The sequence below is a fragment of the Cryptomeria japonica genome, chromosome 7 (genome assembly GCF_030272615.1).
Source record: "Cryptomeria japonica chromosome 7, Sugi_1.0, whole genome shotgun sequence".
NCBI lineage: Eukaryota > Viridiplantae > Streptophyta > Pinopsida > Cupressales > Cupressaceae > Cryptomeria > Cryptomeria japonica.
In genome coordinates this window covers 556864724-556882541 of record NC_081411.1, presented here as the reverse complement: position 1 = coordinate 556882541, position 17818 = coordinate 556864724, and the positions used below count along the sequence as shown (strand labels likewise).

Below are 17818 nucleotides of genomic sequence, written 5' to 3'. Positions count from 1 at the left end.
TACACCCATAAAAGTTTAATAATGTGACAAGCAAACTTAATAGTGTTCTAGTGTTGGAATTAAGTTCATCATGCTTAAATATTTCCAACGTCAATAGGTTTTGACTTAGTCATTAGGCAATAGCAAAAAATCATGATTTTCTCCATCGCCATCGTCTACCGCTCCATCACTATGCATTGAAGGCATAAAATAGTACATGATTTTTGGGTAGCATACAAATCACATGCATAGATTTCAGAGATCTGTATACAACTAGGTTTTGAGCATTTGTGAAGAATTTTTTGAATTACAATAATTCATAGATTTAAACAACCTCCCTCGGCCTAAAAAAAACCCTAGTGAGAATTGTTTCATTGATTGGTTTGTGATTATTTTTCCCTCTAAGAATTTTCCCCTTTTCTCAAAAGCTATGATGTAAAGTAATATTCGATGATCGTATACTTCCAATAAGCAAATACATATGAAAATAATATTTAAAATTTAAAATTACTTAAATAATTTTTCATTCTCTTTATTGCCTCCATTTTCAACATAATATAAAACCTTACACCCATAAAATTTTAGTAATGTGACAAGAAAACTTAACAGGGTTCTAGTGTCAGAATTAAGTTCCTCATGCCTGAAAATATTTTCCACATTAATAGGTTTTGACTCAGACATTTAAAGCTGATAGCATAAATTCATGACTTTCTCCATCGCCATCGTCTACTGCTCCATCATTGCATATTGAAGGCATAAAATGGTACATGCTTTTTGGGTAAGATACATATCACATGCATAGATTATGAAGATCTATTGACGGCTATGGTTCATGGAGATTGTTTTGAACTACAACAATTCACAAATTTTAGTGGCCTCCCTCAGCTTGTATAACCCTCTAGCGAGAATTATTTCATGATTGGGTTGTGATTATTTTTTCCTCTGGAATTTTTCCCCTTTTTTCAAAAACTAAGATTTAATGTAATATTCGATGATCGTATATTTCCAATAAGAAAAGGCATATGAAACTAATATTTAAAATTTAAAACTACTTGAATAATTTTTCATTCTTTTTATTGCCTCCATTTTCAACCTAATATATGTCACTACCCCAAACCTTACACACATAAAAGTTTAGTAATGTGACAAGAAAACTTAACAAGGTTCTAGTGTTGGAATTAAGTTCCTCATGCTTGAAAATCTTTCTAACGTCAATAAGTTTTGACTGAGTCATTAGCCGATAGTAGAAATTCATGATTTTCTCCATCGCCATCGTCTATCGCCCCATCACTGCGTGTTGAAGGCATAAAATAGTACATGTTTTTTGGGTAGGATATAGATCACATGGAGAGATGTTGGAGATGTATTGATGGCTAGGGTTCAAGCATTCCTAAAGATTGTTTTGAACTACAATAGTTCACAAATTTAAACGGCCTCCCTCAACCTGAGAAACCTTGCAAAAATTGTTTCAACAATTCACAACTTTTTTTGATTAGTAAAGGTAGAGCTGAATCAATATATTTATTTTGGATAATTACAGTGTATACATACATGAGTGAGGAAGGATCATAAACCTGATGTATGCAAATGAAACCATTCTCTGCACTTTCGAGAATAAAATTTCAAAGCAAAGCAAAATACCCTATACATTATCTTCATTCATTCCAAAAAACTATCAAAGTTTATGGCATCAAAGATCAAAATTAACTTTCAAATATAAGTTTTAGTAGAGAATTTTTAATAGCAAGTTTAACAGAGATTTTCTGGCATATCTTATAGCCAAAAACATTAACAAAAAACCAGTATCCAGCTATAGGCATTGAAATGTCAACAAACGGAACCAAAATAATAAAACCTATCTTTCAATTTTCCTTAAGGGGCTCGGCAGGAGGAGTCAGAGTTCTGCCTCTTCCTCAGCCTTTGCATGGAGGCCAGCCTCGATCACGACCACACCCACAACCCACTCTTCTGGCACCTCCTCTCCTACCCTGTTCATCCTGGGGTTCCTCTTCTTCAACTTTAGGTGGTAGGATTCCGTTTAACCTTGCAAATAAGAGGAGTTCTTCCTCCCTGCCCAGATCTTCTAGATTCTCACCCATGAAATGCCACTTGAGGTATCTAAGCCCCATCCCAACAAATGCTATGTGGTTGTCCAGGTCCTTGCCTTTTAGGTCTAGCAGAAAAGGATAATACTTAATTAGCTCCCCGGGAACATTGAACAAAATTCTGTCACTTGGCCAAGGGGCTCCTAATTCATGAAGCGCTTTGTTGAGAATTTCTTGGAATTCTTGCAAGATTTCATCTGGGAATAACTTCTTTGTAAGGCTCCAAACAACTTGTTTGGCCAGTTTCAAATCTAAAAGAGAGGCGAAAAACCTAGATGATATGTTTGTATTGTCACGAGGATATTCCTCCCTGTTCAAATGCCCGCTGCCCAGGATCATTTTAACCGCCAAGATGACCGTTGGCTCTGAGCGAAGTAATAGTCGCTTCAATCTTAAATCTGTTATTCTTCTAAACAATACTTGATGTGTCGAGGCTGAGAGAGAAATAGGAGTGTCTGCTCCGAAGCATGAGATAGGCCTTGGATAAACGCTCATGATAAACCCATACGGTTCCTCACCAGACATGACTGACGATTCCAGAGGCTTCGGTCAGGAGAAAGGAATGAATCAGGTTAATCTTTAATGAGGTTTTTGGCAGATTAGGAAATATTAAAGGCTTGCAGTTTACGCGAAGCAGAACCTAGCAGGCACTCTCTTTAACGCCTATTAATGAGGAGTTATTTGCATTAAATTCGCCTTCAAAGGTGGCAAAGGATATTTGTCCCAAAACGTGCCAAATCTCCCTAACTCTGAAATGATGTCTACCTTGTTGACAATGCATGCCTTGAACTCGAAATGACGGCTATCACCAGCTGATTTTTGGGAAGCAGAAAAGGTAAGGCTTGTTTTGAAAGAGCAATAGAAGACATCACTTTAACCAAGCCCTCTTTATTGCCAAAAGAAGGTTTAGATTTGAATTCAAAAAAAGAATAGTTGTTCCCCAACTTGAGCGCCATAGTTGAACCTTAACATTAATTAAGGAAAGAAGCATCTACCGGAACTACTCGCTTGCTATTGTGGCCCTACCTTGCGCTCATCAAACCCAAGGGACACCTGTTGAACACTATATTTGAAATAAAAAAATCTTCCCATAGGCGTGAAAACTAAAAGATTATCGGCCAAAATATCATATCGAGCATCTCAAAAGGAGTTTCACCGAAAGAATACTTTCATCGAAATAGAGCATGACGTGTAAAACACTACGTAAAGATGTCTTCGGCGGAATATCACTTTCGATAAATGAAGGAAGCCGCTCATCGATACTCCAGTTTCATCGAAAAGTGAAAAGCAAAAAGCAAAAAGCAAAAAGTGAAGTCGAGGAGATACAACTGCCAAAGAAACTTAAAAAGCATTCATCGAAAAGCAAATCTCATCGATAACATTATATCGAACAAAAACAGAGGGGTTTTATCGATAAAGGGGATATCGAAGAAAAAAGACTTTCGAAGAGCTTGCATGAACTTTCACCAAAGAACAGAACTCATCGAAATATGATTTCGATGAAACTTACGAATGACTCATCGAAAGAAAGTTCATTGAGGAAAAGATGATTTCGAGGAGACTAGAAAATGGTTTTTCGACATGGGCTATTCGCCGATGAAGTGATATCGAGGAAAGTCAGCTTTCGATGAAAGATCAAAGTATTCGGCCGAAGACAAGGGTTTCATCGAAAACTCGATTTAAGATCATTTCAGTTGAACAGTACTTCCCGCGAAAGAGTTAAAAGCCCAAGTGAAGAATGTCACATCTGCAATTAAGTTTAAACATTTGAATAGCTGTTATAGATGCAGAGACATTAACTGTGCACAAGTTGCCCATGCAATTACAGCTGAACTGATCGAATCTTCATAAGAACCAGATTGATGCTAAAAGACTGAAAGTTGCAAGGAATTTGCTGAAGTTCGTGAACGACAATCAGAAGAGTTAGACAATTCTCCAAGTAAGTGTGATTTCTTGTATTTACTGAAATTATGGAACCTTCTTCTTCTTCTAAAAAGAGTAGAAAAGGGAAAGAACTAAACCCTAAAGAGAAGCCCAAAAGATAGAAAAAGGAAGGTAGAGCTTTGACTCAGGATTTGCTAGACCAGTGCCCGACATCCAGTGTGAGGTCTAAAAAGATCAAGAGTGAAGAAGAAGGATTGGAGGATAGATTTGAACATCTGGGAGACATATGGACTGAAATCAGGGGACATGAGTTGTTCCTGTTTAGTTACAAGAGAAGGGATGCTCCTGAGCCCATAAGTAACCTATGGAAGAAAAACTTAGGGAAATTGGTAGTCCCAAATGTATTTGTGGATGTTGAATTAATGAAAGCTCTGGTAGATTGCTATGATCCAAGAACCAAAACCATATGCGACTATCGAGGGAATCCCTTGGTGGTGATTAACAAACAGACTATTGATATGGTATTTGATCTAGACTGGGAAGTAGAAGAGAAAATTGATATGCAGAAACTGTCGTGAGAATTCTTTAGCTTGGAAAACATCTACAGGACGTGGAGATTACCCATTCATCGACCGAAAGTGGGCGGGTCCTTTGTTCCATTCAGCAAAAATGACAAGGTGCCATTTGATGTCAACCAATTCCATCCGTATTTTAAGTATACATACTATGCCACAGCCCAAGTATTAGGCTTAGAGGCTCATCCTCTCATGGATATTGGGGTTATGGTTCTGTGTGCTGATTTACAATCGAAAGACCCTAGGTCATTTGACTATGCCACTTATGTTGCAGATGCCCTAAATCATGGGTTGGAAAATTTGAAAGGAGACCTTGTGAATATCCATTTCTCATTGTACTCTTTATTGATGCACATCATTCTTTATTGTGGACAAGAAATCAATTTCTGGTCAGATGATTTCTGCATCAGAGCTTATGATAAGAATGGTTTGAAGAAACCAATTCAGTTGTGGGTTTCTGCATGGGATCAAAGATTCATGAACAACCAATACTGGTACTTTCAGGAATATTTTGTGAAACCCCTTAGTGTGGCCTTTGGACAACATAGAGATTATACTCTGTCCCCCGAAATTAAGAGATTCCTCAGGCCAAAAGACTTCTCTCCAGAGTCTCAGATTGATCACAACTGGGGTGACTGGTATTGCCACATTAATCATACAGAAATTAGGGTATTTGGGTATGAAGGAAAGCCATACATGCTTCCAATTACAGTACCAAACAGGGTGGCTAGCCTAGAGATTGTGAGACAATTATCTGCTGTCAGTGCTAAACATCTTATGGATTTTGGTAAACAATCCATTGTTCCAGGGTTATTGGTGTTTTCTGATTTTATTGTTAAAAGTTCCAAAAGCTATCATTTACTTCAAAATAAATTAGATTATTATGGCATGACTCTGGGTGATCCTAGAGAAAACTTTGATCCTGAGGGATATATAAGAGCTGCCAGGGCGTCATAAAAACTAAAAGCCGGAATACATGTGGCTAAAATGCCAGATGACTTAATCAAGAACCTTGAAAGGGAAGAGGCCAGGGTTTTGAGAGAAAGAAGCGAAATGACTTGGGAAGCCTTCAAATGGAAAAGAGAAAGGGGGATGGTGGATGGAGACTTACTTGGAAACCTCCAAGACCCTTTGAAGATAGCCAAAAGGCTACTTCAACATGAAGTAGAGATTATGCATAGAGTGCCCCCATAGTTCCTTCATTTTATCAATACTGAAAAGGATAGTCAACCATTGGCTCACATGTCACCGAAATCAGCTACTAGTAGCATCCCTGCTAACTCTCCTAGAGAAGATTATCCCCCTGGTTTTGAAGCAGAGGTGGATGTGGACATTGGTGAGTTCAACATTAAAGATGTAGTTGACATAAGGATGACAGAGCATGAGGACTTTGTTGTTGATGACGGATTCGCCTCTTCGAGGGAATTCCTTTCATTCTTGTACCAGTATAAAGGGGCCCATGTGAAACGAAGTATGGCTGGGAGACCAGAAGAAGAACAGATGAAAAGACTACAGGATGAAATCGATACCCTCATGAAAGATATGACCCCTGAGAAAGGGAGAAAAATATTAAAAGAGGCTGGTGTTATCATCTTTTCTGGTTGGGACATAAATTCAGCACTTCTGTTTGATGGATTCTTGAAGAAGCAGGACTTGAATCAACAAGTGTTGCCTCAAGAGATAGATAAATTGTTCCTAGGCTCCGGGTATGATCCTGATCAAAAGGCTCTCCTATAATGGGCATTATATCCGAAAGGAAAAAGACCAATTATTGTGGATATCGAAGAAACCTTTGGACACCTCATGATTCATCAAGTTGGAAAGACTGACCCTAGGGTCACTGCAAAGTTGAACCTAGATGTAGCCAAATTAAATATGGATCAGACAGAGTTTTTGGTCAGGGAAAATATTACCTATAAGGGCTTGTATGAAAAATCTAAAGAGGAGAATCAAAAGTTACAAACGAAAATATTACAACTTGAGACGGGGACTCCCTTAAATGAATATGCCTCATATCCCATAGGACAGAGCTTGGATGATGTTTCTGATGCTCTGTATTGGAAGTATCAAGCAGATAAGGCTACCAAACAGGTAAATAATATCCAGCAAAAGATGGATAAATTGGTTAATGACATCATTGAACACCGATTCAACACCATGCTTATACATGTCGAACATTACTAGAGGGTGTACACTGGAACCATAAAAGCATTAAGAGAGCATGAAAGGTTAAAAGCACGATTGCATGAGGTGATAAGCAGTGTTGATGTGATGACGCCAGAGGAGAAGGCTGAAGGGACTTCATATATAGAAGATCATGTTAAATTCGAAGATATGCTAAAGCGAGATCTTAAAGCATTGGATGATGGGAGCCCTATTGGAATGCCCTCATTTTATAAAGAAGGAGGAGTAATGTCCATGGAAGATTTGCGGAATGAGCTTGTAAACATCAAGGATCGGGCTCTGTCAAGGTTGGACCGAAGCAAAGACATGGCCCCTACCGTCAACCAGATGATCTTCGAATACCTTTCACAAGGAGAAGAATTGAAGAAACAGAGTGTTAAGATCAAGACTTTCAAAGAAGATGATTATATTCATCATTTAGGAATTCTTAATCTCTTTTTACTTAAGTTTGTTAGGAATATTCAAATTAACAATTAGTATTTTGAAAAGACACGTCTTTTCATAAATGACTTTTTGCTCTCATATATATGTGAGAGAGGTTTTTGTAATATGGCAACAAGAGATACATAGGAACAAGATAGCAATGTATGACAGCCTGTAAGTTTTCTGTTATACAAATTTTGATGGAATACATGCTATGATCAGTTGTTTTTCTTTGCGTATGTGTTGTGGATTATTTCATTTTGTTTTGGCAATCGCTTGTGATATTATCTAAAGAGATAAGGTTATTCATATTCTTGGAATGAAATTTATGTTGTATGTTATAAGGTTGAAATAAAAGTTCTGCTTGCGAATTATAATTGTTCTTCACAGTGCTTACTTGAATGGTCCCTTAAAGGTAGGGTTAAATTCATTCAAGCAACTTATGATATAAGCATTCAATTGATCTCAAAAGAAATAATAACCGACAGGTCCATAAAGGGGTGGGTTAAAAAACTGTCTCACAAGTTCGCACAGTAAGTCCTAAAGAAAATATAATGACTCTGTAGCCCAAACAGCGAAGAAGGCACTGGTTATTTACAGATTACACTTATCACCATATTCATCATATGTTATTTTAAAGCAACAGGAGTAACTAAGTAGGAAACATAGATCGAATAGATTCTACAACAACAATCTTGAACTCATCTGCTATATCTCCATCCTAGGAACTTATGCCATTCTGAGATAGGAGGAAACCAGATCAGGACACTTAATCTGCTATAAAAAGCACTGGTCATTAAAGACAACTGGTGAATAGGTATACTCGCCTAGGTCCTGCAGAGCCTGAAGTGAGAGAGTTAACAACCAAATAGGTTCACTCTATAAGTTGGCCAAGTCAATTGGAGGGTTTGATCATAGGAGTTGGCATTTCCTTAGAACCTATCCAATCTGTTGATTTGAGACCCAACAACACCTTTCTACAATTTTAACTTGTCCTAATTAGCCTTGCTACCCGAATCCCTAATCCCACCAATGAATAAAAGTGCCCTGTGCTGCTATTTTTGAGAGGGCATATGCTACTATGTTTGCTTCTCTGAAGATATGTTTTGCTTCATATTGCTCCAATTTTGCCAAGTTTTCTGATATACTATCTAGAATTTCCTGTAGCCGCCAATTTGGGTTTTTTTTCCTTTTGATTGCATTGATTGCTATCTCTGAGTCTCCCTCCACTGTGATGTTTCTTAGTCCATACTTAATGCAATCCATTAGTCCTAGCTATAAGGCTTTAAATTCTTCTATATTGTTAGTGTCTGATGGCATTAGCTTTGCCATTTTGCCTATGATTGATCCTGAGTGATCTCTAATCACATATCCTAAGTCCGAGGGACCTGAGTTGGCTTTGGAAGCACCATCAAAATTTAATTTTAACCAGCCGAGCTTTGGAGGGGTCTAGATAGCTTCCTTTCTAGACTTGGATTTTTGTCCAAAAGAGGGAGGAATCCCAATTCCTTGCCAATTTTTCTTTATGCTTTCATCCCAAGAAGAGAAAATTTTGGGTCATTCCATTGAGAAAGCTATTTTATAGTTTACTGTATCCACAATTGTCGTTTCTATTGAGTTTAGGATTGATTCAAGCCTTCTGGATTTGTTTTCAAAGAGTCTGTGATTCTTTTCTTTCCAAATTTCCCAAACAAGGCATGATGGAGACACTTCCATAATTTGGCTCAAAGTGCTTTCCTTCAATGGGAGAGGCCAACATTGAAAAAGAGAAATAATGTCATTAGGCAGAGTTGTGATCCACCCCAATTTAGCACAAATCCATCGCCAATATTTTGAAGCAAAGGAGCAATTCAAGAGGAGGTGATCCACTATCTTTGCTTGAGCTTTACACATAATGCACCTAGATGGTCCTTCATACCCCATTTTGGTGAACTTTTTTGCGGTTAAGATTTTTTTTTGAAAGGGTAGCCATGCAAAAATCCCCGCTTTTGGAATAATCTTATTGCTCTAGAACAACCTTAATTGGAATGTCCTACTTTTCTTAGTTTGAAGCACTGACTAGGACTTTGTATCCATCTTTAGAATTATACTACCCTGTTTTGGAGGATGCCCAAATTAGAGTATCTTTCCCTCTTCTAGGGTTGATATTTCTTGCTTTTAACTGGTCTAAGAGTTGTTCTAATTCTTCCCCTAGGATTGGCAATCCTCCCATAGGTTTCCACCTCAAACTTTGAATATTCAAAGTGCTTTCCACTGCTATGTAGTCACTAACTCAGACTCCCCATTGTTGTTTAAACTAGTGCTTTATTATTGGAATGTTGAGAGAATTTGCAATAGAGGGATATCCTCCCCATGAGTCATTCAGAAAAGGCTAGAAGTTCCATCATGGATATCCAAAGAGATGAAGTCTAAAATCAGTTTTCTACAAGAGATAATGAAGTTCCAAGTTCTAGATCCCTTCAGGCGATTGTTTGTTCTCAGCAGATTAAGAGGATCCTAATCTGGTAAATATTTAGTTGCCAACATCTGTTGTATTAGAGTTTTTTATAAACTTCCAGGCTAGTTTTGCCCCTAGGGATTTGTTTTGCAATTTTAGATCTTTGATACCTAAACCCCCCATTGTCTTGGGTTTGATTATTTTATCCCAAGCAATTAAGGCAATTCTGTGTTTTTCTTTAGTGTTTTGCCAAAAAAAGTTTCTTATCTTCTTGATTATGAAGGAATTTGCACTAGCTGTTAGAGATAAGATGAATAATAAGTAGATAGGTAGGGCCAAAATCACTGTTTGAATCATTACTAGCCTTCCATCCCATGAGAGCCACTTCCCCTTTCAGGAGTTTGAGTTCTGATCCATCTTTATCTTTAGAGGATCCCAGAATTTTCTATTCCTTAGTCCTCGATCTATTGGAATGCCCAGATGAATACATGGAAGAGTTCCTGCTCTGCATTTGAGGATTCTTAGAATCTTAGCCTGTAAGAGGTTTGGAGTGGAAAAAAAGAAAACTTTGGATTTTTCTTTGTTTCTTATTTGTCCTAAGACCTTTCCAAAGGATTCTAATAGCAGGTTTAGATGAGTTGCTTCCTTGACTTTTGTTGCACCCAAGAAGAGATTGTCGTCTGCAAATTGCTGATGTGTGACTACAAAATTTGTGGTTACTTTGATTCCCTCTAATAGGTTATTGGTTTGTCTTGTTTTAATTTCCCTCCCTAAAGCTTCCCCCATTATGATGTAGAGGAATGGAGATATATGATCTCCTTGCCGAATGCCCCTAGAGGAAGAAAAGAAGCCTGTTGGCTTTCCATTTATCAGAATTGAAAATTTTGGTCTAGAAATGCATTCATAGACCCAGTTGATCCACTGTTTGGCAAATCCAAAGGCTTGCATAATTTTACAAAGGAATTGCCAATCCACATTATCATAATCTTTTGAAACGTCTAACTTAATTATCATACCTGGTCTATTTGTGCTTTGAAGAGTACGTATTGCTTCTTGCCCCACAATGACCCCATCAAGAATTGAGCGGCCTGCAACAAAACTAGTATGTTCTTATGATATAATGCCATCCATGAGAGGCTTCATTTTGTTTGTCATGAATTTTGAAAGGACTTTATAAATTGTGTTGCATAGAGAGGGGTCTAAAATCTCCTAGATTTGTTGCTTTCTCCTTTTTTGGAATGAGGGTGATAAACATATTATTGATTTCTCTGAGTATTTTACCTAATCTTCTTGTGCATTATAAAGCTTATGTAAGTTCCTGGCCCAATATATGCCAACACTTCTTGAAAAAATCTACAAGGAAGCCATCTGGGCCAGGAGCCTTTCCAGAGGGAAGCTGGTTTAGAGCTTGAGATACTTCTTCCAGATTGATTATCTCATTTAGTTTCTGATTATGCTCATCTGATATGATCTTAGGGATCACTTCCAAAAACTTTTTATGTTCAGTCAGTTGAGAGCCTTCAGCATTGTTTAAGAGGTTGAAATAGTAAGTGATGATCTCTTTCTTAATCTCTTCAGGGTCCTCTATGGTTTGATTTTGCTTTGTCTCCAATTTTGAGATCCAATTCTTGCTCCTTCGAAGCTTTGTAACATTATGGAAGAACTTGGTGTTTTTATCCCCCATTTTGAGCCAACTCTCTCAAGACTTTTGTTTCCAAAAGATTTCCTTTTTTGAAAGGATATCCTCATATTCCAAAAGGAGGTTCTTTTCTTGTTCAAAGGATTCTTGGTCCATACCCACCGAGATAATCTTATCATTTAGAGCTATCAATCGATCTTTTAATGATTTTTTGGTTGAAAAAATGTTTTTAAAATGCTTTGCATTCCATTATAGCAATTTATGCTTTACTAATTTCAACTTTGAAATAAAGAAAAAAAGTTTTGATCCTTCAAATAATTCTTCTTTCCACCAATTTTCAATCAAGGTTAGAAAATTTGGATCTTTCATCCACATATTCTCAAATCTAAATGGAGATCTGGAGGTATCTTGGTCTCCTTGGAGCGAAAACATTATGAGAAAGTGGTCTGAACCTGAGCAAGGGAGGACAACATAGACAAAAGCAAAAGGAAAGGATCTAAAGTCACCCAGCTAGAAGAATCTATCAATTTTTTTCTGCAATATTGCTAAAGCCTTTTATTTTGTTTGTCCATGTGAAGGAGTCCCCTGAATCTATTTCTAATAATCCATTCCTTTCAATCCAATCATTAAAATCCTGTTGAGATCTGCCTAAGCGGATGATGCCTCCCCTTTTGTCTGATGCTTTCTTAATGGCATTGAAGTCACCACCTATGATGAGTTGTTTATCGGCCAATTGAGATATGACTCCATCTAAAGAAAGCCATAAAAGTCGCTTTTTGAGTGGGGACACTGGGCCATAAGTGTTGATAACAAAAAAGGAAGAGTTTGATTGAAGATGAGTGATTTTGGCTAGCAACTGATTTCTGCTAGAAGCAATACCCTCGACTTGGACTTGAGAAGGCTTCCAGATTATCATTAGACCCCCAGATGCCCCTTCTGAGGCCACTGTCAATTGCAGGGATGCATGGAACAAGAAACTAATTTCAATCCCAAATGAGACTGCTTGCTGACAATCCAATTTAGTTTCTTGCAGGAGGATGATGTCTGCACTAACCAAAAGAATCCTTCTTTTGATCACCCTCTGTTTGTTAGGGGCATTGAGTCCCCTAACATTCCAGGATAGGATTTTCATTGTTGTTCAGGAAGGGGGTTTCCCTTCCCTACTTTCCAAATGTCTGGTAATTTTGATTGATTCTCCACAGCCCCATCTTGAGCTCTAGCTTCAATGAGAGATATGTGACCTTTCTTAGGGGGGGAAGATCCAAAGTCTGGTTTCTCCTGTTGCAACCCTAGTTTCCTTTTCTCCTTAATCTGAGAATACAATACTGCTAGAGGAGTATCTAGGGTTGAGTCCAAGTCTTCATCCTCTTTCATGAATTCCTGAAAGATTTTATGGGCGTTTTGATCCATAGACGTATGCAGACCTTATGGAATTAATGAAGGTGACAACAGGAGTGGATAAAGAATCTTTGTTGATAGATTAAAATGTTGCTTTGTTGGTAAGTTATGAAGAAGGGGAAATCTCACCTTCAGATAAGTGTGGGTTATCTTCCTCCTCCATATCAACTTTAATGTCTTTTGCAATAACTTCCTCTTCCTATAAGATATTAGCAAGATTAAATGGCCTCCTTGAGCGTGAAAAACTCCTAGCTAGAATTATTTCATGATTGGGCTATGATTATTTTTTCCTCTGGAAATTTTCCCCTTTTCTCAAAAGTTAAGATTTAAAGTAATATTCGATGGTGGTTACTGGTGATACGCACATCATATACATTGGAGTCTGCACATTCTCCTCTTTGATAGGTTATTATTTTATATTTTGTATGTATTTCGTCATATAGGGTAGTAGTGGAAGTCCTCACGCTGATGAAAATTTGCGTTACCATCTTTGGCACTGATGAGGCTCTCTAGGAAGGTGAAACTTGTACTTATTCAAAATTTATTTTCTTTTTGAACGATTCTGTTTACTAACAATTTCTGTTTCGTTTGGATTTGGTTTTGTGTATTCAGCTTAGGTGGGATTTTCGGCTTGGGATTGATTTTTGGGGGAAACTATCAAGATAATCCCTGTGAGATTTACATCGGATTTCTTGGATCCAAATTGTAAGAGTTTAGCTGTTTTGAAATTTTAGGGCATGAGGAAAATTTGGGCAATCTGCAACAAGTTTTGTGGGACTGTTAATATGGTTTACAACAGCTGTGTTTGGCCAATTAAAATCTACTACTGCATTATTTTGCACAATGGTTAACCGATTATTGCAACGAGGAGAAGACATGGGTTTTCTCACGAGGCATAGACAAGGTCCCCCAATTGTTTGTCAGGATGCCTCAAAGAGACGTGTTCTCATGGATTGCAATGATTGCAGGATATGCACATAATGGATTTCCTGAAAAATCTTTAGAGTAGGTATGAAGCCAGCCTGCACTACCTTTACCAGCATTCTCCCTACTTGTGCCAAAATGGGAGCTTTAGAATGGACATGGAAATCCATCGAAGCGTAAAGTTGTAGTTGCAGCTGCCTTGATATATATGTATGCAAAATGTGGAAGCATTGATAAGGCATGTGAACTGTTTGACAAAATATCTCAAAGAAATGTAATTTTATGGAAAGTTATGATTGCGGGAAATGCACAAAATGGGTTTGGTGAAAAAGCTCTAGGAACTTTCAAGCAAATTCCATTGGCAGGTGTAAAGCCAATTCCACAACCATTGACAGCATCATCTCTGCCTGTGCCAAAATGGGAGCTTTAGAACAGCGTATGGACATACATAAAAGCACAACGAAGAGAGAAATATTGTCAACTGTTGTAGTTGCAACTGGCCTGGTAGACGTGTATGCAAAATGTGGAGGCATTGACAAGACAAGTGAACTGTTCTAAAGAATACCTCAAAGAAGTGTGATTTCATGGAATGCCATGATTGCAGGATATGCTCAAACTAGATTTGTTGGTAAGGCATTTGAAACTTTCAAGCAAATGCACTTGGAAGGTGTTAAGCCAAATTCTACAACCTTTGCCACAATTCTCCCTGCCTGTGTCAAAATGGGAGCTTTGGAATAGGGTATGGACATCCTTCAAATCATAAAGGGTAGAGGAGTTTTGTCAGAGCTGTTTCTTTGCTTTCAATTTATGTGGCTAATTGGTGACATTTTCATTCTCTCTTCACACCTCCTTTCTTGCAGCATCTTCTTATATCGGTTCTAAATTAGAGTAGTTAATGACTCAAAAATCAATGACACATTGGCATGCATCCCAAACCTAGAGCCCTACTATCGCCCCGTCCCCTAGGGAAACTGGATACACATTTCCCTTAAGAGCACACACATATGTTAAGGAATAAATGTAGCTAAACTCTAAAATTCAAGAAAAATATCAATTAGGAAAACAATACCTTATAAAAGCTTCCTTATATTTGTTTATGTATTTTATTTATGTACAAGTTCCTAGGAAAGGAAGTCTTCATCAGTTAATGTAGATTTAATAGATTGTTAAAGATGGATGATAAATATTTCTAGGGACCCACTAGTTCTACTGACCAAATAAATCAAGGCTAATCTATCAAAATGGTGATAGGAAGATTAGCAAAATAAAATCAGCCAAGGCAAAGCTTGAGAAGGGTGATAACCTCTCCTCTCTGAAAGTAGGTCTTGTATAACCTATCATTTAAAACTCCAAAAGAATGAAATCGACTAAGCAAATATGTTGGCAATCAATAATTGAAAATCCACTGTTAGTGCAGATCTATCCATAAAAAGGATTGCAAAAAGAAGAGATTCTGGTGATAAAACTAAACTAAAATTTCATTGCTAGAAAATCGACTTAGCTTGCAAATCGATCTAATAAGCTATGAATCAACAATTATCAAATTGAACCGTGTTAATTCTGCAATTTGAGGAGGCATGGTTATAACATACCGATTCAACCCAATTGCAATTAGAAATAAAGAAAGGTTGGGGCGTTAGATTTGTATAGGGGCGACAAAGTCATGTTCTATCTGCATTCATCTGCAAAACACTACGTAAGCCATCAAGTAATGACAAAATTGACTAGCCAGCATAGCATTCCATCAAAGCAAATCAAATTTGAGAAATAAGAAACAAAAATTATCTAATTACCTTGTAGTCAGCCAAATTGGTGAAGGGAGTCTGAACAGAGAGGAAAGGAAAGGTGATGGGCAACTTTCCACAAACAAAATTGTGCTCCTTTGTTGGCCGTCCAAGCTGCAGAATAGAGGAAGTGGGTAGGTGTGGCTTGTAGTTGTAGATCGACCTGCTAAAACACCAATCACCCTCAAAAAGTCCTTACAGACTTGGCGTGGAGAAAAAAAGAGATAGAGGAGGAAGATGGTGTGGCCCTTTGCTGGTTGTTTGAACTCCAATCACAATTGTTTTGGTAGTGAAAAGAACATAAGAAAGGCGATATTGATCAAGTCGATGGGGAAAACATAAAAAGATGTGTCTAGTCGATATTCCTCTGAGTTTATATAACTTGCACAGGTGGGGGTTTGATCCATGATTCATGGATCTGAATTGAATCAAAACAAGAGTGGTAGGAGAGTTAGAAGTGGAGAAGAGGATTTAGATTAGCCAGTTAAGAAGATTGTTCAAGAGTGGGACTGCATTCATTAGCTAGTCAGGAAGAGAAATTTGAGTGTTGACAAGAAGATACAAACAATTGACAAGAAGAAACAATTAGTTCAACTCTGCTTCCCATTAGAACTCACATGTTTTATTCTAAATCTTAATATTAAGTCATTAAATTAATATTTTGAATTCATTGCTTGAAATCTTTTATTTAACATTTAATATTTTATGTTTCAATTATTTCTAAATGTTATTAATATTGATTAATTTAATTAATTTGTTTAATTATTACGTGTGTGTGTGTGTGAATGCACAGGCCATATTTCCTAGGTTGTTGTCGACGAGCTAGGAGACCCCTCCTCTGTTATTTGTCCACCTTCGACGGTCAACCCTGCATCCACCTTGCGCTCAACAAAGTCATCAGATTACATGATAAAATCTCCATAATAAGATAAACATTAAGTTAAAATTGCCATCAATAATTTCAATTAACATCACATCACTAAGCATCAAGTATCAATAAATGTCATTTATCATCAAAATAATACCATCAATAATATTAAAGGGCATATTATTTAATCATCATATTAGCAAAATGTCGTCAAGCATAATAATGTCGCCAAGTGTCATAATGTCAAAATAAAAACATCAAACACCATATTGTCAGGTAACATCAATCCCTAACTTATCAACTTAGACTAAAAATTATTCATCTAAATCGGGTCATGACAATATTTCAAAAGCATTAGAAAATGAAATGATTTTAAAACGAATATTACAAGTCTTTATAATATTATTATAAATTATGTGAATCACATTCCAATAAAAAAAAATCATTTATAAAAAACCATTTGTTTAAATACTTGAAAGTTAAAAAATAGTAATTGTAAGCAATGTTTTAAAAATGAATATTTATTTTTATTCATACTAGATAATCACTATAATTTATTAAATTACTAAAAATAAATGATAAATATTTAAAAGTTTAAGAATATGAAATGATTTTAAAGGGAATAATAATATAAATGTCACTTCAATATCTAATAGTACAATTCATAATTGTTAAATTGTTTAACAAGAAGTATTTCATTTTAATTATGATTTATATTATTATAACATTTAATAATATTGAAATTGATTATAATATTATAAATTATAAAAATTTCTTATTAAGGACATTTTCATTGAAAAAAACAAACAAACAAAATATTACTAAAAGTATTGAAAGCTTACAACACTATTAAAAGTAGTCAACAATATTTGATAGATAATGGGCCTTTGGCTGAATAATTATATTAATTGAATGAAATTACATAAAGTTTACAACCCGATTCAGTGTGGGCACCGGTAGGAAAGAATAAGGCGAAGAAAACCTCTGGTCTTGCCCAAGGAAAAAATTTCTTGGAAATAGTCAGATAAAATACAATAAGTGGCCAATTGCCATTCTAGAACAATAAATTTGATAATTCCTGTCAAATACATCATACTAGTTCTAGCGATGATGGTTGCAGAATTTGACTGCAATAATGCCATATTCTGATCATGTTGGGATGGGGAAGCTCTGGATAAAACATGTCGAATACCTCCACACGAATCCTGCAAAATCAAATTTCCAAAACAAACTACACATTCTTCCTGCATACTATCAGAGTAGTCTCAATCAGAAAGTAAATGCAATTGTAGCCAAATTTGTTAAATTCCCCTATTTTATCTAAATAGAAACATTTCCATAGCTTTCCAATGTGAAAACGCACCAAAAGATTCCCCATAAAAGATCATAATACTCTTGAGCCAACTTGACCAATTCTTACCAATAGATAGAAGAGAAATCGAGGTAAAGAAAAACCCAAAGAAAGATTTAGCTGTTGAATCTAAGTAAACAAAGCATATCCCAGTATAGGGCCATAACAGTCGTAGACTAATTTAAGAATCCTAGCCAAGGTAAAACTAACAAAGAAAGGGAAACCAAACCTGCAACAGACTAAAGGGAGAAAATGATATATATATAT

At 36.6% G+C, this 17818-nt stretch overlaps 1 long non-coding RNA gene across 1 annotated transcript; it reads left to right on the top strand.

The window, feature by feature from the left end:
* The first annotated feature begins 13015 nt into the window (after positions 1–13015).
* Positions 13016–14374, top strand: LOC131031153 (uncharacterized). Its single transcript, XR_009102982.2, has 2 exons — positions 13016–13141; positions 13237–14374. It is a non-coding gene; the product is annotated as an uncharacterized LOC131031153 (long non-coding RNA).
* The last annotated feature ends 3444 nt before the right edge of the window (positions 14375–17818 follow it).